The sequence below is a fragment of the Microtus ochrogaster genome, chromosome 1, assembly GCF_000317375.1.
Source record: "Microtus ochrogaster isolate Prairie Vole_2 chromosome 1, MicOch1.0, whole genome shotgun sequence".
NCBI lineage: Eukaryota > Metazoa > Chordata > Mammalia > Rodentia > Cricetidae > Microtus > Microtus ochrogaster.
In genome coordinates, this window is record NC_022009.1 from 81,094,977 (window position 1) to 81,119,047 (window position 24,071).

Below are 24,071 nucleotides of genomic sequence, written 5' to 3' on the forward strand. Positions count from 1 at the left end.
GACTTTCCACAGGGCAGGGAACCCTGACTGCTCTTTGGACTGGAGAGGGAGGGGAAGAGGAGTGGGGGGAGAGGGAGAAGGATGGGAGGAGGGGGAGGGAAATGGGAGGCTAGGAGGAGGCGGAAACTTATTTTTCTTTTTCTCAATAAAAAATTTAAAAAAAAAGATTGCTTTAATAAAAGCAAAACCATGTTGGTAAATCCATTTATATTGTGTTTTCATAACATGAGTTCTTGAGTCTAGCAACTTTTATTAAGATGGAGAAAGTGCAGCTGGTGGGATTCTCAACAAGTAAAATCACTTGCCACATAAATATTCTGACCCAAGTTCTATCTTCAGAATCTACTGTGCAAGAAGAAAAACCTTCACAAAAGTTGTCCACACATGTACCCACTCTCACACAGGCACACACAAACAACGAGTAACACAGGACTGTGCAATCCCTCTAGAATTGTCCAGGGATTTCTATGAAGGGGATGGCTTAGAGGCCATTGCCAGCACATAGTTCAATGAAGTCCTTTGATGATGTCAGACAAGAGGTACTCACATCCTGGCTGTGGATAAGTGGAGACTTACTATGCACTAAAGAAATTCAATTTCATACTGTCTATAATTCATTTTACATACATTTATTTATTTATCATTGTAAGCAAGTCCTTTTCCTCATGTCAAAGCCAGCTCACTAATGAAGAGTTTTGACAACCAGTCTATTTGAACATAGAAGATCCTGTTGATACACACATAAGAGGCAAATGCCAGATAAGGAATTAGGCTGCACCTTCTCATCATGACTGCAATAGTTGCTGTTCCTTACTGTCATGCTTCTCTAAATACCAGTATTTATAATTCATGTTCCCTTAGTTAATGCTGTGCACGTTTAGATTAAACGTGGGCATCAGTTCAGTTCTAAATGTCATTCTAGGGGTGCTAGAGAAATAACAAAGTAGTGAAGTCTGCAACAGAGTTTTTTTAACTTCTTAAATCTTGTAAAGGTAAAACAACTGCAACATAAACCATTTGCATTTATAAGCAAACTGGGTGATAAACTTCACAATTCCCCCAAGCATACAGCCAGTGATAATGCACTCAAACCGAAGGACTTAGAGATACTTACATCTGCATGGAGGACAGCCTGGAGGAGTGTCAGGCTGTACCACCCTACTGAAAAGACCCATGTGGCAGCCCAAGACCTTGCTTGGCTTGATTCTCTGTAAATGTTCAATCTAATGAAGCAGTAAAAAGAAATTAATATGTGTGATATAGATTTGAGAACTAAATGGCTCTGATATGGGAGAAAAATTCATAACAATATTTATTTAGAAATAAGTAAATGTGAACCAAGAGTTGATTGCAGAGATCAGGGTAATATGAAGGGAGAAAGAGGGTGAAAAGCCTATTTGTACATTTGACTAATTGAGATTCATCAATAAGCACTAACATAAGCATGAAGTTCAGTTAGATACATAACTTTCCTATTTATATAAAATTACCAGAATAGAATGAGAGTAATGTAAAGAGCAATGAAACGATAACACATATCTTCCTGAAGCATTTTGTGGGCCTGATTATATTTTTATTAAACAAGATATTTTAAATAAGTATTTGTTCCTTTTATAATAGAGAGTGCATTCTCTGCTGATTGTAATGAGTAATCGTTCTTTGAAAGAGCACCCTGGGCTGGTGGGTTGTATAGACTTACCTGTAGAGCATCCTTGGTGGTGGATTTTATAGGCCCATTTCTAGAGCATCCTGGGCTGGTGAATTGTATAGGCTTATCTGTTGAGCATCCTGGGCTGGTCGATTGTATATGCTCATCTCTAGAGCATCCTGGGCTGGTGGGTTGTATAGGCTCATCTGTTGAGCACCCTGGGCTGGTAGGTTGTATAGGCTCATCTTCTGAGCACCCTGGGCTGGTGGGTTGTATAGGCTCATCTGTTGAGCACCCTAGACTGGTCGGTTGTATAGGCTCATCTCCCAGAAAACATGAGGCTGTCAGATTGTGCCAAGGTGCAACACTTAGTGTTTCTACCATCCTCTACCTCAGGAGTTACACACAGCAAACGTTGCAGACGTGTGAACTTCTAATGTCCTCTGTTTAAATCTGAGTTCTGATGAACTCAGTTACATTTTATGTACACACAAGGGTCTTACACTCTAAGAGGAGAAACATAATACAAGACGCTTATCCCAATACCGATAATTTATCTTCTAAATATGACATCTAATATGCTATTTTTAGAATTCTATCACATAACAACAAGAAAAATCACTAAAACTAAAAGAGAGATGACTAGAGTAATACATGGAGTGGAAAACAAACTGAATATGTCTCAAACGACACGACGAACAGTCTCTGCCAGGATGGCAAATAGAAAACACTGACTCCAAAAATATTTTTAAACTGTGTTTTAAATTTAGCAAGTGATATCACTTATTAAACTTCCAGCAATTGTTAACAAAGTACTGAAATAATTTAAATGAAATCAGGCTAAGATAGTCAATAGATAGCTTCGTAATTACCAAAATATTTGGAAATTTAAGAATATACTTTCTAATTCAAGCTGGAATGCACTGGAATATCCTGTATCACAACTATATAAATCAATCTGTACAGTCTAATGAAACAAGAGCTTCCTAAAAATGAACACATGTGTAACCGACGTCCAAATCAAAGGAGAATTCCCAGAAACTTTACTGTGCCTTAGCAATACATTTCAGCATTTTGGAAAGCAGAATAAAACCTGAATTAAATAGTGAAAGTATAGTATATTATAATTTGTGGGGTGCAGATAAAACTAAGCTTAGAGAAAAATAATATCTTAAACTTATTTTAATGAAAACTATCTGGAGATGTGCATCTCCTAAAGTATCTGCTCCAAGAAGATAGAGAAAAAAACATAGCAAGGAAAATAGAAAAATAAATCTCTGAAAGAAATGTGAGGGGATAATAGTGAAATAAAGAAAAAGTGTGTATTCGAACTGGAATTAGCAAGAACTGTGAACTGCTCTGGAACGCTTTAACTTTTCCCAATCACTGTTTTGCAGTGAAGCTCCACAGCAGGCAGGGAGGGACTTGAAAACACTTCCGCTGGGCCCTCTGCTTGGCACAGCATCCACCTCTCTGGGAAATACGAGGCCATCTGCTTTCCTTTGCTACTACTCAGACAGGGGCTAGTCTGGAGAGGATGGGGGAACGCGCTTGTGCTTAAGAAAGCAAAGTGATACAGGAAGAAATAGAGATGGTGTTAGCGTGGAGGGAAAGGACTGTGTGAGCAAAGCGAGGTCTTCGTTTCCAGAAAGCTTCTGCAGAAATGCCTGGGCAGGCAGCGTTCCATACCTGGAATATTTTGTTGCAGCCCTTTTTACCCTCGCTCTACCCACCTGCCCTTCACACGGGTGCATCTTCCACAGCAGGCTACCAAACCAAGCGAGATTTATACTCACAACTTCAGAGGTGAGCCAGGTTGCTTCATGGAGTGGGTCAAACCAAACCTTATTTTAGTGTTGCCTGGGCTACTTAGTTTGAAAAGTAGTTGACAATAGCAAGTTTTTGTGTGATTTAGTGAGTGAGAAACGTGCCCTGTATCCTGGGCTCTTTCAACATACAGGATAGTTCTCCATCACTGACAGAAACTTTAATGTGCATCTTTAACTCCTTCCAAGACACATTAATTTAGTTCCATTAAATAGTTCTGCTGGTGGCAGAGGAGCAGCAGGTGGCAACTGAAGATCAGGTGTCAGTCCAGCAGGAGGAACATCCATGATGGATGAACAGCACATAGGCCAGGTCCTGAGACCACAGACTCCAGAATGTCTTTTGTGTCTGCTGTGTCTTTGCGTGTTTGCTGTGCCATCTTTCTCTGGTATCTGGCATGGTGTGAATGGGTGTGGGGAGAGCCCCACTGCCTGTAATGGAGTGTATTTATCTCACGGAAATATCTACTGAGTGTTTTTACCTGTAGATTATTATGAAGATGATTTCCTCCTAAACTGTACTATCTAATTGATAAAAAATAACATTAGCTTAAATAGAGGTTTGAGGATAAAAAATAACACAAGGAAGTGTCACCCAGCTAGAACACATGAGTTTCTATTGAGGAGCCTCATAGACTGTGGCTTAGGTTAGTGATTTAGAAAAACAATTGAGTCCCAGTAGCCCAACTACTTAAATTATTTTAATCTTAATGTTGGGAGATGTGTTCACAGGTTTGGGAAGGCATCTTAGCTGAAACAAAGTTTTGAAAATAACTTAAAGTTAGACTAAGATGTTTTTGTCTAATAGCTTTGAGGTGAAAAGCCCAAGAAGGCAGTCTAAAGTTTTAGAACGGCAGAGTTGAGTGAGGAACTCGCTAAAGCCATGGAACAAACACAAAGCAGCCCAGCTGTTACTAGCTGACATACTTCCCTTGCTAGGGTTGGTGATCAAAAGTGATGATTAATTTCTTATACTCTTTTGCCCTCAATCTTCTGATATAAAGAACTATTGATGAGTGGGTATGTACCCTAAAGAGTGAAAGTAGAGCTGAATGATTTTTCCATGTATAAAAGTTTAGGTTTGTCATTCTTTTAAGACTCTTTATAAGATGATCTTTCAAGATAAGTAATAAAGTGATTGGTCCTTTCTTTGTAACCTCAAAACATACCCTGCCAGTAAAAGAATATCTTGCTTACTTACACACCGTTAATCAATAACAAGGTGTGTGGCTATGAATGCACGTGGGTTATTGGGATAATTTGGTTTTCACCTGTAATATGTAAAACATTTAATCATGAGAAGGCTATGGTAAATATGCTGCTATTTTATTTGTATTCATTGAAATCATTCACTTGAAAAACAGAATGTAACTGTTGCAATTTCTATATTGCCTGAAAGATTTTTCTGGGGTATAGAAGCCGCAAGGGAAAGACATAAAGATAGAGCTAAAATGAGTAAGGAGGGAAACATCGAGAATGGGAGAACAAGAATAAAGAATAAAGGTAGAATTAGAAGGAAAACACAAGAGAGACAGAAGGAAAACATCAAGAGAGTTAGGAGGAAAACACAAGAGAGACAGAAGGGAAACACAAGAGAGTTAGGAGGAAAACACACGAGAGACAGAAGGGACACTTATGGACAGAGATAAGAATAGAGAATTGAGGATACAAAGAAAGAAAAAGGAAAGGCCTGAAGGAAACAATCAAGAGACTGTTAGTGTCTTTCCCCTAACCCTCTTAGATAAAAAATTCACGGTATGTATGCCCTGACTCCCTGGATTCTCTTTGAGCCCTGTGCTGCTAGAGGCTGACCGCCCAAGCAGCGAAATAATTCAAGTTCCCTTCTATGCTAGTTAGTTGCCTGGTCAAACAAGACTTCTTAAAACGTAGAAGGAAGATTTTTATTTTAATACTAGGGAGGGTTAAGCACATGGAGAAACATGGTATCTGTAGAAGAACTGCGGTGCACCACGCCCATCTGCGCTCTATGCACCACCATACAGTTCGTGAACCGGGCAAGGGGCTGGAGATTGAAACACACAGACTCACAGACAGAGACACGGGCCATCCTTGAAACAGGAATGCCCCAAGAATGCCCCCTTTATTGTGTTCAGGGAGAGACAGAGACACACGTCATCCTTGAAACAGGAATGCCCCAAGAATGCCCCCTTTATTGTGTTCAGGGGCAGTTTATATAGGAATAGCCACGCCCCAGCCAAACGCACCAGAATCCACTCTCCTGCCATCAGGGACTCCTGAGGGTCTCGTGCTCAGAGCAGCTGCCGACTGTCTCAGAGCAGAGGAAAACAATTGTTTACAAGAAATTCAGGGTCTGCGGGTTCACTGCTCCCAACAAAGAATAACGTATTTCTCAGTTTGGAAAAAATAAAAGTGAAATGTCCTCTAGAATTATTCTGTAACCTGCCCAGGACTCCATGTTCAAATTTATTTTGTCTCTTTCTTCTTCCTTCCCTGCTCAGGCACTTGAAGGGTAATTCCACAACTGTAGCAGAGAAGGTCATTCCTGCAGCCTGTTACTATGAATACATTTGTGTTTTCTATAGCCGCTACTCAGATGGGTAGGAAAATGGCGGGGTGGGTAGTAAAAGGGCAGGAGGGACTCACGTTTCTGCTTTTCTGTCTCTCTTCTAGGCCATAAAGAGCAGGCATTTCTGTCCACGTTTAGAGATGGGGGATAGAAGTTCAGAACCTTGAAAAGTCGGGAACCAGGTTCAGACCTCAGTGGACCAGACAGAATCGTATCCTTAAACCTCGGGTCCCACGTGTTTCTTGTCTCTAAACAAGAGGCCACCAGCTTAAAATCTTTCCTATTTTATAAAACTTTGTCGACTGAGGTTTAGGAATATCGAAATCTCACAGATCCTCAAACTCTCTGGCCCATGTCCAATGATGAAAGCTGATTTCAAATTCCTACCTAAAGACTTCAGAAGAAACTAAAGTGTTTCCAGATAGAGACTGCGTTTTTGGATCGACACCTTTGAGTGGGTATTTGGAGATCCTACAACAGATTGCAAAAGAGCAGGAAGAAACACTTGCTGTCTAATGCTGTATTACGGATAAGAACAGTCAAGGAACAGGCCCCAGAGAGATGAAGCTAGGAGAATCGGAACACTTGAAAGGGCAGCAGTAGAGTTGCAGTAGGACTAGCCATGGGTGCAAGTCTCAAATCTCCCTCTCTCTGTCTCTGTGTCTCTCTCTCTTGCTTGTGTGTTCTCTCTCTCTCTCTCTCTCTCTCATGTGTGGTGTGTCTGTGTGTCTGTGTCTGTGTGTCTGTGTGTGTGAGAGAGAGAGAGAGAGAGGTGGTAGGGAGGAGAAGGAAAGCTTTAAGTTTTCCCTCACACGCTGTTGATTTGTGTACTATATTATTTAAAGCATCATATACATGAGGTATCTTTTCTTTTTAATAAATTAAGAAATTTCTCAAGTTTATATCTTAACTACTAAGTTATTATTGTAGTGGGTAACCCACAGACAAGAGTGATGGTTGGGCGTTTGGCTCAATGGTGGAGTATTTGGTGCCTTGGATTTGGTCACCGCTCATGAAAGAGAAAAAGGTGAAATTAAAAAATGAAAACTCTGCAAGATCAAGTAAGCAGCCTAAGATTCTATAGCTATTTTTCTGAGGCAGAAATGAAACCCAGACCTTCTGAACGCTATTACTCCCCAGCATGCCATTCAGCTATATCATAACAAAGGACTTTGTCACCGTCTGACACCAGAAAACAATGACATTCACACAAAAGCCTAGAGTGAGTGGGCCCAGGTTTGGGGAAGCTACTACTATACATATTCAGAAAACTGTTGGTAGAATTAGATTCAAATTAATATGGTTTTAGGACTGCAATTCTTGTTTCCTTGAAGGAACCAAGTTTTCGATTTTTGTTTTGTTTTGTTTTGTTTTAATGTATTCAGTCTTTTGGATTAAACAATGGCCTACAGATTTTCTGGAAGAATCGCATGAGATAATTTCTATGAAGCTCTTAGCACTACATGTATTAGGTACATGCATATCCATGTGGTAAGTGTTATGCACACGTCTCACAAGTGTTTCTCTGACATTTTCTTCTCAACTCAAAACATATCCACATAGGAAAACAACAGGGCATCCCCCTGTCCTAAATATCCCATACGTCACAGTGAGTGCAGATCTATGGGAAACGGCAGTCCCCTTTGGGGCTCTTAGTTTCATTAATAAAAGGACTTAAGAAAGAACTCAAACAGAAACTCAAAGACAACTGTATTAGAGTTTAAAGAAAACCAAAACCCAATGCAAACAACCTGTGTACTTTGGAAAAGAACGCAAGGGAGAAGGCGATACCCACACTTCACTGTAAGCTACCATGGGAGGCAGACATGCGGTGGACACGCAGCCACAGAGCAGGGATGGAGGCGGCAGAGAAGTAATAAAGACCAAAATTTCAGAGGGAAAAGTTCAAACTTGCAAGGAAGCCATGCTTACAATAGAGGTGGAAAGGAGAAATCACATAACCCTGTGGTCCTTCAAGCTGCTACACCTGGAGCAGGGTTTCTTGTGGGAAGCAGAGGGACTACAGTATCTCAGTAAGGAGCTAATTATTCCCCTCAGCTGTCGTGCCTGACTTTGTTAAGACCCCTTCCTAGAGGGTCCTTGGGCAGATGAACAACCCGAACTAACAGAATGTTAGATCACGACCCAGGCTGGGGGTCTATTTTGCTCTAACAAGGACAACTGCAGGGGGCAGAAGGTCTTCGCTGGCATCACTGTTCCCCTGTAAGAGATCTGGGGAAAGAGCCGCTGTGTGCAGTCTGCTGTGTTTTCCCAGAGCAATTAAGAATGGCAGAAGTCCCTGAGCGACACCTACCCAGGTGTCTCTGTGAGTTCGAGACCAGCCTGGTCTACAGAGCTAGTTCCAGGACAGGCTCCAAAGCCACAAAGAAACCCTGCCTTGAAAAACAAATACAAAACAAACAAACAAACAAAAAAAAAAACCTTCAAGACCATTTTGTGGCATTGTTGCTGGGCTCTATATTCACTGTTGTGGTTACACTTCTTAAAACAGTTTCATTTAAGTCAATGGTTCTTAAACTTCCTAAGCTGTGACCCTTTAATACAGTCTTTCACGGTGCGATGACCGCCCCCCCCCACACACACATAAAGTTATTTTCATTGCTACTTCATACCTGTAATTTTGCTACTGTTATGAATCTTAACGTTCATGTCCATGTTTTCCAATGATGTTATGTGACTCGGGTCCTTATGTGACTCCCGGTAAAAGGTCCTTTGGCTCTCGAAGAGCTCCCGACCCACAGGTTGAAAACCTGCTGGTTTAAGCGGTTTTTTTTTGTTTGTTTGTTTGTTTTTGTTTTTGTTTTTCCAGGGCAGGTTCCAAATCTCCAGTGTAAAGAACATCTATACAACTGTGTGACTGTGTGTCTAACTGGCATGCTGGCTTTGCTCCCATCCACCAGAACGCCTGCATTCGTGGGTTCCAGTCATCCAAAAGTCACGTGGTAGAAGCCAAGCCGGTGGGCTTGCTTCCTTTGGGTTACTAGTGGCGTTTCTATGAGGCTCTCAAATGAAGACGGAAGCTCTTGCTTTGTTGTTTTGTGTCTTTTTTTTCTTCCTGTTGTAGAGAAAATCTACTTTCTTTATAAAATGAACCTTTCTGCTATAAATAAAATGTTAGTGTCCTGGCTGGTGTTGACAACATAAAAAATAATAATAGTAAAAGTATTGGCAACTTAACATCAGGCAGAGGTAAATTTTAAAATAACTGAACATTCAGAGAAAGCTGCTCCTTGTTTTTCTAACCCGGACGCCGGAGTCTGCAAAGAGGAAGGCCACACCCTCCGAGGAGGCCTCAGGTTTACAGACAGCTCGGTGTGTGGTCAGGACCTCTAGACTCGCAGTTAAAAGTTCATACCGGGGATGGGATCCAGGACAGCACTGGCTCTTTGGGATTAAGCCGAAGCCCTCCTCTGGCCAGGGTCCCAACCTGTCGTTCTCTGGAGCACGCGCTGGTGAAGGGGACATGTAATCTCCACACATTTTTCCAGTGCTCAAGGATTCAAGCTTTAAATAAATATTAATGCTCCGATTCTGGGCTATGGAAAGAGTTGGGAGGTGCTTTGGGAACCTTGCCCGAAGATTTCATGGTGAGAGAGAAGAAACTACCTGACCAGCAGACAGAGAGGGCCAAAGGCACACCAAACCACACAGTAGAAAGCTCAGTTTGCCAGAACTGTGGCTGGGTTGAAGTGGATTTGGCCCTAAGTATATTAATTCCAGACACCCGGTGGTCTGAAAAGAAAAGGCAAAAGTAAGCAAACCAATTGGTGAAGGGCTACGCTTTTTTTTTCTTTCTGCATCCCGTTTTATGTGGGTTTCCCTCACAGGCGCCTCCCGGTTCCCACACAGCGTAGAGGAGAGAGAGCACATTGCAGGTGGAGCCACCAAGGTCCTGCATCTGTGGCCAGAGGCAGCTTCCGTCTGGCAGAGCCCTGCGAGGTTTCATAGGTCCTCTGGTCACATGAGAACCTGTGTTCCTCTCCGTGATCCGACCGCCTTCCAGTTTCCATTTTTACCACGCAAGCCTGTGTGTTCCCAAGAGCAAGGAGTTAAATTCCCAGAACTGCCCTGCAGGTTTTAGAGAGTCAGGCAGAGGTACTGGCTGAATCCACACTTGGCCCTTTTCCTTTGGAAATGTTAAATTTAGCTTGGTTTGGTCTTTATCTGTTCCACTTAGGCAAAGGGAGAAAAAAAAGGTTCCACTCAGAACCAACCCTTTAAGTCAAGAACTGTATATCCCTGATACATTCATAGTATCGCTTAATTTTGTAGGCAAGTAGGAAGACAAAAACACTGATCTTAGCTTTTATGGGGGTTTTGTAAGCATAGATTTAAAAAAAAAAAAAGAAATTGCATGTAATGCAGATGCGCGCCCTCTAGCGGTCGTGTTTAGTAATGAACATGACAACCAAAACAGAAACCTTATTCTCCAATGAAGGCTCATGTTTATACAACCTTGGAAGAATGTTTTGAATATTAGTAATAAGATTTATGCAGTGTTGTTGAATGTCTATTGTTTGGATAGGAGTTTTTTATTTTTGTAGGCAAATGTGGAGGAAGGCATAATAAGGGCTAGCCAGTGGTAGCAGGAATCATTGCTCAAAGCAGTAAAACCGGAGCTGCGTCCAACGACTTGGGGTGAAACCTTACTTTACAGTCTTTAACAGTGTTGGGAAAACCCAGATCCACGTAGAGCACAGCTTTACTGTCGAAGGTGAAGAAAGTTTTGTGAGTTCATCCAAAAAGGCAAAGTTGAAAAATCCTGGACTAGCCTGATGACCATAGTTGTACCCTTGGACATTTTAGTGGACAGATTAGCAAAAGTTGTCCTATCAAACACACACAAACACACACACACACACGCACTAAAACACACATCTATCACCCTTTTATCTATCACTGACATGTACTACTATTTTACGCAGGAGTATACTTCATTTTCTCATATTCCACGCTCATGAATTTATGCTTTTTATGTATATCCAATCTCACAGGTTTTGATTTTGCTTCTCTTTTTCCCTGTTGCTATGATGAAATAACCCTATTAAAGCATCTTACGTGGGAAAGGGTTTATTTGGCTCCCAGCTGCAGGTTATAATCCGCCAAGGCAATCCACAGCAGCAGCGGCTTGAGACAACTGACCACGTTAATTCCACAGTGCAGAGGAAAGAGCAAGGAATTGATGCAGCCATGCTAGCCCAAGGCCTGCTTCCTCCGCTCTTGAGAACAGCGCCACCCAGTGGGTGGGTCTTGGTGGTCACCGAATCAATCCACTACCCCTGTGCCCACACGCTAACCATTAATCTCGCCGTCTCTGGCTGAGACTCTGCTCAGGGGATTTTAGATTGTGTCAAAATGACAATTATAATTTACCACCCCATCTGCTCATCTTAAATGAAAATTGAAGCATTTACAAAAAAAGTCTAAATTATTTCAAAATGAATCAAACATGATGACAGTCTGATAGATTAAAAAAAATTCCCCTGTGAAGTGGGACCTTCACAACTGGGTGATGAGTGAGACTTTGCTGCTTCTGCCAGGTGATCTTCTAAGGTTAGGACTAGAGAGGACTAAACCGAGGTGGGCATGCTATGAAGAGTAAACTAATTGCAGGAGAAACGTGCCATTGAGAAAAATAAACAAAGGTTGTCCTGGGGGCTTCTGCTGGTTGAGTATACAATGTCCCTTTTATTATATGTTTATTACTTAAAATAAGACCACAACCTCATGGTGATGCACAGATTAATGAAGATGGGTTAAATTAAGATGTAAGAGATAACCAGAAATATGCTTAAGTTGTTGGCCAAACAGTATTGCAAATAATATAGTTTCTGTGTGATTATTTCTGGAGTCTGGGCATCCGGGAAACAAACGTCTGCCTCCCTACAACAGAGGGCTGTTTAGAACATGTGGTTGAAGAGACACTGATGGGTCAGTCCCAGTCCAGGCTTTGAGAAAGGCTCGCAGAGAAAGTGGCTTTTGTGTGAACATCCAAGGCAATTTCTTTCTCGGTTTTTTGTTTGTTTGCTTGTTTGTTTTGTCTTGTTTTTTCTTTTTTTTTTAACTTTCTCTTTATTCCTTGCGTCTTTATATCACACCTCCTGATCCCACCCATCTCTTCCAAACCTCAGAATGAAACAAAATAAAATTTAAGAGAAAAGAAGAAAAAAGGAAAGGGATAAAAGGAAAATCTTGACACAGAAGCTGCAGTGCGACACAGTGAGTCACACAGTAACCCCTTTATCCTGACATTTTTACATGCAGCATCATCACAGAGAATCATTGGTCTGGTTCAAGGCCCCTGCTCTCTGCTCCACCACGGACATTGGGCTCTCATTGGAACTCTTCCTGGGTATCCTGTTGCTGCCCTGAAGCCCTGGATCTACAGGACCGACATCCAACCACATACATCCCCCCAGTTGCCCACTCTGCAGTGGTCCAGCAGATCACAGATGGGGTAGATGTCAGGGTGGGCCAACACAAACCCTGTTCTGGACCTGGCTTGTAGGATTGGTCAGTGTGCCAGCTCTCCCCTTCCTCACCACCAGGGTGCGCTCTCCGGCATTGCTCTGCTTAGTTCACCTCTTGCAGAGAAGAGCAAGGGTCAGGGCCGGTTCTTCTGCTTTCACCTCCTCAGGGTCGGTTCTCGCACATCTACACCCGGAGCCAGCTATACTGTGTTGCCCGGGTGGACGGGCCACTCTCCCAAGTGCTGCAGCTGGTGAAGGGCAGGGATGTCTACTTAATTTACACACTGGTGAGGGTGCACGTCTTTCTTGTGCAGCTAAGTTTGAAGAGCCAGCTTCTCAAAGCATGTGCTGTAGGTCCTAATTCGATAGTTGATGTTGAAATCACTGTATTTGATATTATTTGATATAGAATGTGCAGGAAAATAACAGTTATTTATTCAGTCACCAGTTTTGAGATTCTATCCTAACTTCTGTCCAGTCAAGTCTAACATAACAGTGTTTCAAATATGGCACAGTAAAACTCAGATGGGGTAGGGTTTTGATCTATAAAAATTTATTATTCATCAAACTGATGTATTCTAGACATACATATGAAAGTATGCTGACTTACAGGTATATCCTTGGGCCTTAGGGAAAATTAAATAAACGTTAGAATGTTGGCCTGCAGCAAGGAAAAGCAGAGAGACTATTTTTAAATTATTTAAATCCTCTTTCAGATTAAATTGTGTTTTCTGTTCTCAATTGATCAATAGATATGAGAGGAATGTTTCGTTCCTGATTTGAAGATTAATTTGTGTCTCCTTAATTCTATGATACTTGCCTAAAATATATCACTTAATTAAGTTAAGCCACATATTTTCATAGGTATTTTCTGGAAATGCTTTGAAGTTCAGCCCCAGCTAAGTTGTGAGAAACAGTGCTTAATGTTCTCATCCTGATTACCAAGGAGCAGCAGGAACAGCCAGAATGGAAATTTTCACCAAGTGTCAAGTTTCTTTGGTCCAAACACAGAAACCCTGCCATTTTGCCTTAATAAAATGCATGGGAAGATGTAATTTTATAAATAAAAAAAATTTAAATCCCAGGAAAGGTGTAATTTTAAGTATGAGGATGTGGTGTAGGCAGGGGCAAAACTGCTAGTTCCTGGGAGAAAAGACCAGGAAGGAGGTTACTCTCTGTGTGAAAACATGGGGTAACAACGCAGATCTCTGAACAGTAGGGAAAACACACATAACACACCTCAGACCTCTGAACAGTCAGGAAAACACACGTACACACCTCAGACATTTGAACAGTCAGGAAAATGTGCAGCCAAAGAGAGAACAAGACTAGGCCTGGTGTAGATTTTTGTTGTTGTTGTTTTTCGAGACAGGGTTTCTCTGTAGCTTTGGAGCCTGTCCTGGAACTCCCTTTGCAGACCAGGCTGGCCTCGAACTCACAGAGCTCTGCCTGCCTCTGCCTCCCTAGTGCTGAGATTAAAGGCGTGCTCCACCACCTACCGACTGGTGTAGATTTTTGAAACCTCAAAACCCCACTCTGCAGTGAGACGTCTCCCAAAGGGCCACACCTCCTCCAACAAAGCCACTCCTCCTCCAGCAAGGCCACACCTCCTCCAACAAAGCCACTCCTCCTCCAGCAAGGCCACACTTCCTCCAACAAGGCCAAACCTCCTCCAATAAGACCACACCTCCTCCAACAAAGCCACACCTCCTCCAACAAGGCCACACCTCCTAACCCTTCCCACACTGTTCTGCTAACTGTGAAGCTAAAGCAAGCATTCAGATGTGCGAACCTCTGGGAGCCATTCTCATTTAAACCACCCCGGTTGTCTATTAGTTATCTCCAAAAATTACTAAAAGTAGAAATGCTCTCGCAAGTCAGCATGAGACACTTCAAGCAGATCACTCATAAAACCGTTCTCAGATATCAAATTATACACACTGTTTCAGTATGAATAAATTAAATTTCAGAAGGTATATAAAAAAAGTTGAACATACTAGTTAATCATGAAGCTCACAGGATGGAATGGGCTAGCAGTTTTAAAAATTTCCTGAGTTCTAGACTTGAATCAAAAGTTTAAATATACCTACCAAAAAAGGAAGTGATTTTCTCAATCTAGAAGACAGAGAGAGACAGACAAATAGACAGACAGAGACACAGAGACAGACAGACAGAGACAGAGAGAGAGACAGACGGGGCAGAGACAAAGAGACAGAGAGATACAGAGAGAGGGAGACAGAGAGAGGGAGACAGAGACAGAGAGACAGAGAGAAAGAGAGAGACAGAGACAGACAGAGAGAGAATTGCGGTATGTCAGCATCTAGTTTTTACTTCATCCTGGTTAAAGGAAAAGTAACCAAAGGACGAAGCTAAGTGTCCGTGAATGCCTGTAACATGTGAAGAAGGTCAAAATTAAGAACACAAACATTTTCCAGCAATGCTTTTGATATTCTCTGCATGCAAGGTAAAGGGCGAATCAGAACGGAACCCTTTGAAGGTTGCTAACAGTCTGGCTCACTGCTGGAGCACTCAGCTTCCCTGACCTTTAGCACAGGCTCTCCAGACACTCTACAGATCCCTGGGCTATTTTCTGAAGGATCTGCCTCCTGGGGTCAGAAATCCAGTCAGAAGCTGAACTCTAACCTGTAAGCTCCAGTAGGAGTAAAACTAGAGAATTTTTAACAAGAAAAACACTGACCTTTTGATGCTAGAAAATGGTCCATGTTTTTAAAAGGTAAAACTAAATTGCTATGGAGCTCCACTTTATACTTCCTTTTCTTTCCCGAAACAAAGAATTAGAGTCAGAAAATTCTGGATGTTGTCCACTGAGTGTTCCGCTTGAAGCTGTTTGCAGTACACACTCTTTCTAAACATATTAATATTAAGCAATTCTAGGTCATTTCTACCTTTATTCTGTTTTCCATGTCAGAATGAAGTGTTTAAGTGAAAATATTTTTAAAAAACTGAATTGCAGAATTTAATTTGAGTTTTGAAATGTAAGTCTTCTAAAACTTCAGAGTGGATGCACTAGGATGAGCCAATGAGTGTCCTGATGTCAGCTCAGAAGAGTTCAGACTCTTGTGTTTGGAACGCTGGAAGGTCAGCTGTGCAGGAAACAACACTGAGAACCACTCCAGCAGTCCTCACCTTCTTCTGTGCCAGGCACGTATCAGAAAGCTTAATCTATTTCGCTTTCAAGCAGCCCGAGCTTTAACAGGAGCTTATGGAAGAAAGATGAACATCCCATGTGAACGTCTAAGTTGAGGGCCTTTGTCTTTTGTAAGAAGGCATAAATGGTGTGATGAATAAGTTGTAAGTATCCATAACATTCGATATGTGATCTAATAATTGGGACATAAATTAAATGCCATATGTACTCATAAAGGCATAGATTCTATGTTTTCTACATATTCTCTATATTCTTGGGTTGACTTTGTTTCTACTCATGGAGGACTTTTTTTTATTATATTTGGGACCATAACCAACACATCAAAACGTATATTACATATTGAAATGTCAACATTCAAACCTGACCAAACAGGCAGTGCAAAGAAGATGAAATTCAAAAGAATAATCAAATAAGAAAGCTAAACAACTGAGTATCATTTGACTAAGGAATGCATGAACCCTACATGAAGAAGCCTAAAAGCTTGAATTGAAAATTTCTAGGAAGATTATATTTTAAAACCCATTTTGCCTGATTAAAACATTAATGAATAAACATGGAACTGCAGAAAGCAGGATACGATTGGTGATTCTAAAATCCGTAGAGATTCCCTCTCCTGCAGTTTTGATGAAAAATAAGAAATAAGTTCAGGAGCATGTAGTGCTCCACAGGCATTAAGACCATGCTGAGTGCGGGAATAAAAGCCATTGGAAAATGTATCACCAATGTCAGGAGTTTACAGTCTTAACTCTAGATCCTTCTAGAAAAATAAGGGAAAACTAAGTATGCATCTAACTCAAAGGGTGGAACAATACAGCACAGTATGACAAACAAAATAATGAAGAAAGAGAGACATGGAAAGGAAAAACAGGAAGTTAACTGTAAACTGGAAAATATGATGGCTAGTTGTTTAAAAAAATTAATGTTTAAAAAATGTCTCGAAAAACCAAAAAAAATAAAAAAAAAATAAAAATGTAGTGTTTAAAAATCGGTAAATAAAAATAAAGAGTGCATGTGCGTGTATGAATGTGTGTGCCCCTGTAAGCACGGGTGCCCGGGGGGCCAGGGGCCTGGATTCCCTGGAAGTAGACACATAGATGTTTCTGAGACAGGACTCAGTTCCTCGGTGAGGGCAGCGCACGCTCTTAACCCCTGAGCTGTCTCCTCACAGTGTGTTAAACAGGGAACTCTTTCTTGAGAATCGTGCTCTAGTGAGGACCCAAGGGATTCTGAGGCTGTTCTGGAAACCATAGTCGTGGTTTTGAGTTTAAGACAGTGCTTGTATTCCTTTGATTTAGTATGTGAACTAAAATAAAGACAAATTGCATTTGTCTTTCGGTGCTTGAAGCAAGGATTTCGACTCTGGCGTTTACTGAAATCTGCACCATTGAACAGTCATGATGATTCAAGTGCACCCTATACAGACACGCAATAGTTAACTGAATTTTATCTTCGCAACCATCTAGCACAGGAGCAGCGGCCCATGAAACTTCCGAGGGTGAGGGCGCATTTCTCTTACTGGAGGAAGAAGGCGAAGCTCGCTTTCTTCTTGAATGCCTTTGGCCTCTCCTAGAGATAAATCACACTGAACACACAAGCAACCTTTCTATAGGGCAGAATTTATTTGCGTTTTATTATTTATCAAACAGTAACTGTGGAATTTATGAATAATAAAACGGTTCTCAAAATAAATGAGGGATTCTTTTCACTCAGTTATTAATTATAGATCCTAAACTGGACTCTTTGGCCAGGAGCAGAGTTGCTCGGAATAAAGGTACAAAGGGAGGACCCTGCTGTGTGGGTAAACTGATGACTCACTTTTAATATTAGGTTGAGTTGGGTACTCAGAGTCTGCCAAGTCGGCTCCACGGGGAGCCCCTCTTCAGCCCACTCACGTTTCCTAATAACGCTCTTGCCTTCCACCCCGCTCAAGCCGACCCTGCTACCCGTGGCATTTTGATGTGAAAATGGAGGCAGCGCGGACAATAATGAATGGTGGCGATTTCCAGGATAAGATGTTAAAGCAGCGAGTTGAAAGGCCGTGGATATTATGACAATGTCATGCAGTTCTATCTAATGAAAATTAGAAATGATTCATCGCTAGCATCCTCTTTGCCCCGGGTTTTGTTACACAGTGATTCCACGTGCGTTAACAGACAGATAAATTTGCTGTTGTTCTGAGTAGGAGGAAGACGCTGGCAAGGAGGACGGACGTTTGTACACGCATCCTTGCAAAAAGGGGAGTCTGAAGCAGGTTTAATTTATAAACCCGAGGCCAAGGAAGTTTCGTGTGACGCTGGCCATGCGTTGCTGTGTTTTGACGTTAGGGATTTAAGCTATCAGGCTGGTTGAGATTTTTATGACCCCTTTAGACATGTTTATTTGAAATCTCTCTGGCTTTCCTTGGTGAACTTTAGACATGCAAAAGGACCCCGGGGCACAGACTCACCTCTGGGGGATTTGTCTCTGCTCTCAGAACTCCCGCTCCACCGCCATTGCCACACAGATCAAAAGACCCGTGTTTATTGTCCAGGCCACACGGTGGAAAATATATCCCAGCGTAAGCCCTGCGTTAGGTTTCCTGCCCAACAAGACAAAAATCCTTTCTGTTTAGAAAGATTGTTCTTACAGAGCCCTGGGCTTGCCTGTGAGCTGCCTTGCCTAGCTGCTGGCAAACTCGGCACTGTTTCTAAATGGGAAGAAATCATTGCTTTGGTTTTGTGTCTTTAATATCCTCAAGACTCTCCCTACCCATGACAGCCTGGGGGTCCTCTACAAAAGTCAAACTTCGGTGGATATTGTTCTTCCTCAGACAGAAAGAGGCAAGAGTAAGGGAGAGGTGAGGTGAAGGTTTCTGCTGGGTTCTGAGAGGTCAGCTGCATATCCATCCCTCCGCTTTCGAGGTTAGGCCTTCAGGATTCTGCAGGAGCTCGTTCAGGGGATTAAAGAAACAGTCCTTTAATTGACCAGACCCTGAACTAGTGCCATTCCGTGGGGAACTCAGAACTACTCAACAGCAGGGATCAGTTACCAAGGTCAACACAGATGTATCTAAGTCATCTATGAACCAGCCTGCTTTGTCAAAAAGAAAAAAAAATCCACACCCACATGCAGCCACAGTATGTATTTTTACTTACTAGAAACCCTCTCTGTGATCCAAACTTGTGAAAAGTTCTCCACTCTGCTACGAGAATGGGCTGAGTGTGCCAAGAGCTTGAACTAGTTTAAAAATCTGCATAATAAAGCTTAAGAATCAGAAGAGACAATCTATGGACTAGAAAACTATGTATACACCATGTATGTGACGAAGAGTTCCTAGCCAAATATTGTAGAAATTCGTCCAACTCAATAACACAATAAATGACCTGATTTTAAAAGAGCAAATGACAATCAGAGACATTTTATTTCAAGGGGGACAAACAAATCAAAAGGTGTATAAAAACACACCCTTCAGGGAGATGCAGATCAAAGTTATAACGAAAGCTCACCTCCATCTACGAGGCTAGCTATGATCTAAAGGACGGTAAGTATTGATGAAGACACAGAGGAAGGGGAGTTTGTATAGTGCTGAGAGAAATGGAGGTCAGGCTATCCCATCGTAGGAGACCATATGTGTGTCCCCCGTGGAACTGATAACAAACTACCTTATGAGCAGAAATCTTGCTTTGCTATGACGTTTTCAAGGAAACTGGAATCAGAATGTTGAAAAGATATCTCCATCCTAATCCCTGTTCACTCCGGAGTTATCCACAAAAGCCAAGCTATGGAGTCAACCCAAGAGTCCCTCGGCAGATGGGATGTATTAAGGAAATGTGCTATTTTTGAATGATGCAATGTTAGTCAACTTGAAAAAAAAAAGTCTAGACATTTTCAACAACTGAGATGGAACTGTGGGGCATTGTGCTTCATCAATAAGCCAGGCAAATATTTCATGACCACATTTCTATATAGACGTGCAAAGAATTGGAAGTTTATGTTCTAGGTCTGTGTGTATATTGCAGGATGCACAACCCCAGAAGCAGGCAATAGAACAGTAGTTAGCAAATAGTAGGCTGGGAGGATCGTGGGGTGTACTGACCAAAAGCTAGAGCTTCAGCTAGGCAGGACAAAAAGCTTCATAGAAAATACAGCCACTGCAAATTCAGAAGTTAAGAGAGTAAATATTAAATATTAGCACACTCACACCACCCGCTGGATCTGCCTTTACCTTGGTCATTGAATCCCGAATAGCCTGATAGGCTGACGGAATCTCTGAGTGATGATAATTACGCAATGTACACTCATCCAAACACAACAGTGTAGGCTTGCAATTTTCCCCCTGTTAGTTACACCTTGACAAGCTAGGGGGAAATGGGATTCAAACCATTAGTTGTGATTTCTGGGCAGCAGCATTGCTCCTCGAGTCCTATGTCAGTACATTCCAGAACAGAATGGCCGACTTCCTAGCCTTCTCCTCATTCCCATTCCTCTCTAGCCCCTCTTTCTTCCTCCCTTCTCTTGTCAGCAAACTTGTTTCCCCTCACAAAATAAACCACTGTTTATCAGCAGAAAGTAAATTAAAACTTCATAGGATATGTAAATGCAACATGCAGGTCATAATTTTGAGCACAGTCGGAAATTTTATAATCCAGTTCTCCTTTCATTAAGGGTTAGATGACATTGATCTGCTTCATGTTTAATTGGCCCTGACTGAACTTCTCTGGCTTACCTTTCCCATCGTGAGTGGACATCTGCACACTCCTGAGGTAGTGGTAATTAGTCTTTTATCGGGTATATGTGTCTAGAGTGTGTTTTCTGTGTTTGCTTTCAAAACAGCATTGAACACTTCATAAAGGCCCAAATGATGAGTTGCAAAAATTGTGTCATTTTTACAGTTTGTAAAGCCTTATGAAAGAGCCAGAGATCTAAGAGAATGAAAATAATATTTGTAAGCTATGATTTGCAGGTTCATAAACTAATCCTAGAGGTGAGGCCTCTGTATTACTTTAGACTCTCCTCATAGGCAGTCATACACATCATCACAGATAAGTGCAGTTCTCCTAAAGACTGTCTGTCTGGGATCAAGCACTAGTACAGAAGAGTGTTTTGAGAAATACCGATCTAACAATCCAAATGCTAAAGAAGGAAAATCCCAGGGTTGTAGTGGAGGTGGCATCTTCATGGTAATATTCGGGAGGATGTACTTGGAGGCTACTAAATATTCTGGAGGCTCTCCAGAAAATGGCATAGCTAAACAAATCAAAGTTCCAGGGAAGAACTAGACCAACAATGGTGCTTTAGGCTCCGGTCAGTAAGCAGCAAGGAGTGTGTCTGAAAGGCCATAAAACAAAGAGTGCGCACTGAGACCCACGGACATTGATGCAATAAGACCTTATGGTTCTGAAGTACTATGGCCCTGTGAACTGCTAGAAAAGCAAAGAAGATAGAAAAAAGAAAATAAAAATCTAGACAAAACTTAAGAACAAACAGGGGAGGTGGGTAAGAATGCCAAACATTGTATTATTACTCTACAAAGTAATTAGAAAGGGCAGAATCTTGACCTACGTGTATAGAAACTGTCAAAGAAAAGACTAAATCTGAAGTGAGCCATCAATAAGAAGGAAGGCTGAGGCCAGGCCATCATGAGGCGAAGGACAAATTGGGTGCTTAATGAGTTTGGGGCAAGTATATGCTACACAGTAAATCCTTGCTTCAAAACTAAATGATCCCTTAAAGAAAAGAGTGGATAGACGTGTTGGCACATGTAGACCGAAGCAGGAGAATCACACATTCAAAGTCAGGCTAGGCTACATAGTAAAACCTTGTCTCAAGAGCAGTACATTGAGGATGGGGTCATTTTAGAACCAAACACAGAAATATGCATAGGAATGTGTAACAGAAGAGACCCAATGTGCACAGCAGAAGGCCCTGAAGGAGGAAAGCAAACAACAGACAAAAACAAAACTTCCTAATGGCTCTCCTTTAAGTGAATGTGAAAGTCCACTTTCATAACAAGCAGTGTATCTGGCAGAGCTCCGCTTGGATGGTTAAAAGCTGAAGCATTCTCGTAAACGGCCAACTTTGTGAGTAGAAAGGAAACAACCCACCACAACAACGTAAAAACAGGATTATCGTCAGACTTCTGACACACCAGGAGGAAACACCTCGTTCTGAGGGAAGAAAAAAGAAGCACAGGCACGGCCGACCCACACAGGCGTCCCTGGGGCACGAAGACTAGAAAATGATGTTTGCCGACATGAAAGAATTCAGAAATTATCGCTCTCATGAGCGTTTCCTGAAAATTCCAAAGCACGGACTTCAGCTACATCAAAACAAAGACAGCGGCAAGTGCTACGGGTCAGTACGACAGAATGATTCTGAGGAAGGTAGCCACATGCAATGGCAGCTAGCTACAACACAGAGAAATAAAACCAACAGGATTCATGGTTAGAAAGAAGATAATTATAATAATAAGCTTTTGGCTCTGTTACAGTTGTTTCTAGTGCAATGTGTTGCACACTATTTTAAGCCACAGTGACTCCACCATACTGAAGAAATACCAGAATAAACCCCTTCCCTTGATTTTTGCTGTGTTTTACGAAGTGGCCGTCCTCCATCCCCACATCCGTCCTTTTCTGTCTTTATTGGCAGAGATTCCATTCAGTTTCTCCACAGATTAATTTATGAGTTTCCATGAATGATTTAAAACCGGTGGTATTTGTCTTTCTGTGTTTATTTATTTAGCTCAATGTCCTGCAGTCCTGTCTATGTTGTGGCAAAGGAAGGGCTTCCTTCTTTTTTTTTAACAGCTGACTAGTATTCCACCCTGTAAGTTCTCAGGCCTCCTTTCTCTGTCTGTGTTGACTAATCTTTAGCTACTGTTCACAGTGCTAAAAAAGCATAGCAGCAAAGAATCTCTGTTGTAAGGATTTATATTTTTTATGCCTACATTAGGAATACTATTTGCATGGGAGCATCATATCAAAACAAAGTAGTACTAGATAGAATTAACTCTATCAATCACGACTTTGAGCTGCTGTGTGGCACAGTAGGGCTATATTTAGAATTTTAAGAAAACACATACAGTTTACATACTAACTCTATTGGTTTGTATTGCCACAGACAGAACATGTTTCTTCTTTTCTGCATCCCTAGCAGCATGAGTTATTTGGCTAATGATTTCGTTCTGCATCATGTTTATCTTTTTAACAATAGATACTCTACTTGGAATGCAATCATGTCTCATAGTGTGTTAGATTTGTATTTCAGTAGTGAGCAGTGAAACTGAGCCTTCGTATGAATTTACTGGCTGTTTGTGCTCCTTCAAGAAGTGTCTATTTAATTTCATAGTCTATCTTTCATCTATATTGGCTGTTTTGGGGAGTTCATCTTGGCTTTTATGCTCTGGCTGTCATTTCCTTGTCGGAGGGGGTATTTGCACGTAGTCATGATTAATGTCCAATTGCTGCAAAGAGACACCGTGCCTAAGGCATCTCATGAAAGTAAGCATTTAATGGGGGACCTCCTTACAGGTTTAGAGGATTAGTCAAAGATTATCATGGCCGGAGGCAGACACACATAGTGCTGGAGCAGTAGCTGGGAGCTCTACATTCTGACCCACAGGTAAAAGAGATGCTAGACCTGGAGCAGCTTTGAAGTCTCACAGCCTACTCCAGAAACACTGATCCTTCCCAGACAGTCCATGACCCAGGGAGTAAGCATGCAAACATATGATCCCATGCGGCCATTCTCATTCCAACCACCACATATATACTCGCTCTGTTGCTGGAGATAGCTTCAGCTTTGCAAGCTGTTTCTCTGGAGGCACGGAAGTCTCTTGGTTTGGTTGACTTACAAAATTTTTATGTATGTTTTAAAAAAACATATTTGCACAATTCCTGAATAGGAACTTTATAGATAACATAGTATCACAGTATCAAAAGATTGTACACTCTTGACTGTGGTCTCTGCTAATTTTTCTCTTTGTTCTGATCTGACCTGGATACAACAAACGTTGTCCCCTTTCAGGACAATTCCACCGTTCTGTGTCTCTTTTGACCTGGTGTCATATTTACTAAGAAAATTCCCGTGGCTGACTTTTCTGGATCACTTTTGCAGGAAGATGCAAGCTTATTGAAAGACACATCAAAATTGTAGCCCCCAGCAAAATTATATTTCTCAGTGTAAATTTTAGAATTTCTTTTTTGGTATGATTTGGTTTAGCAGTTAACTTGACCTTAAAGTTGCTTGTGTTGATGCTGAAGACTTGAGTTCTAAGTTCTTGTCTTCCACATTAATTGATTATTCTTCACTGATATACTTACCTCTTAAATTGCTAAAGTCAAGTAAGGACCCGTAGTACAGCGGTACCTATAATGATAAGGCTTTGAGTTCATTCAGATTGACAATTAAG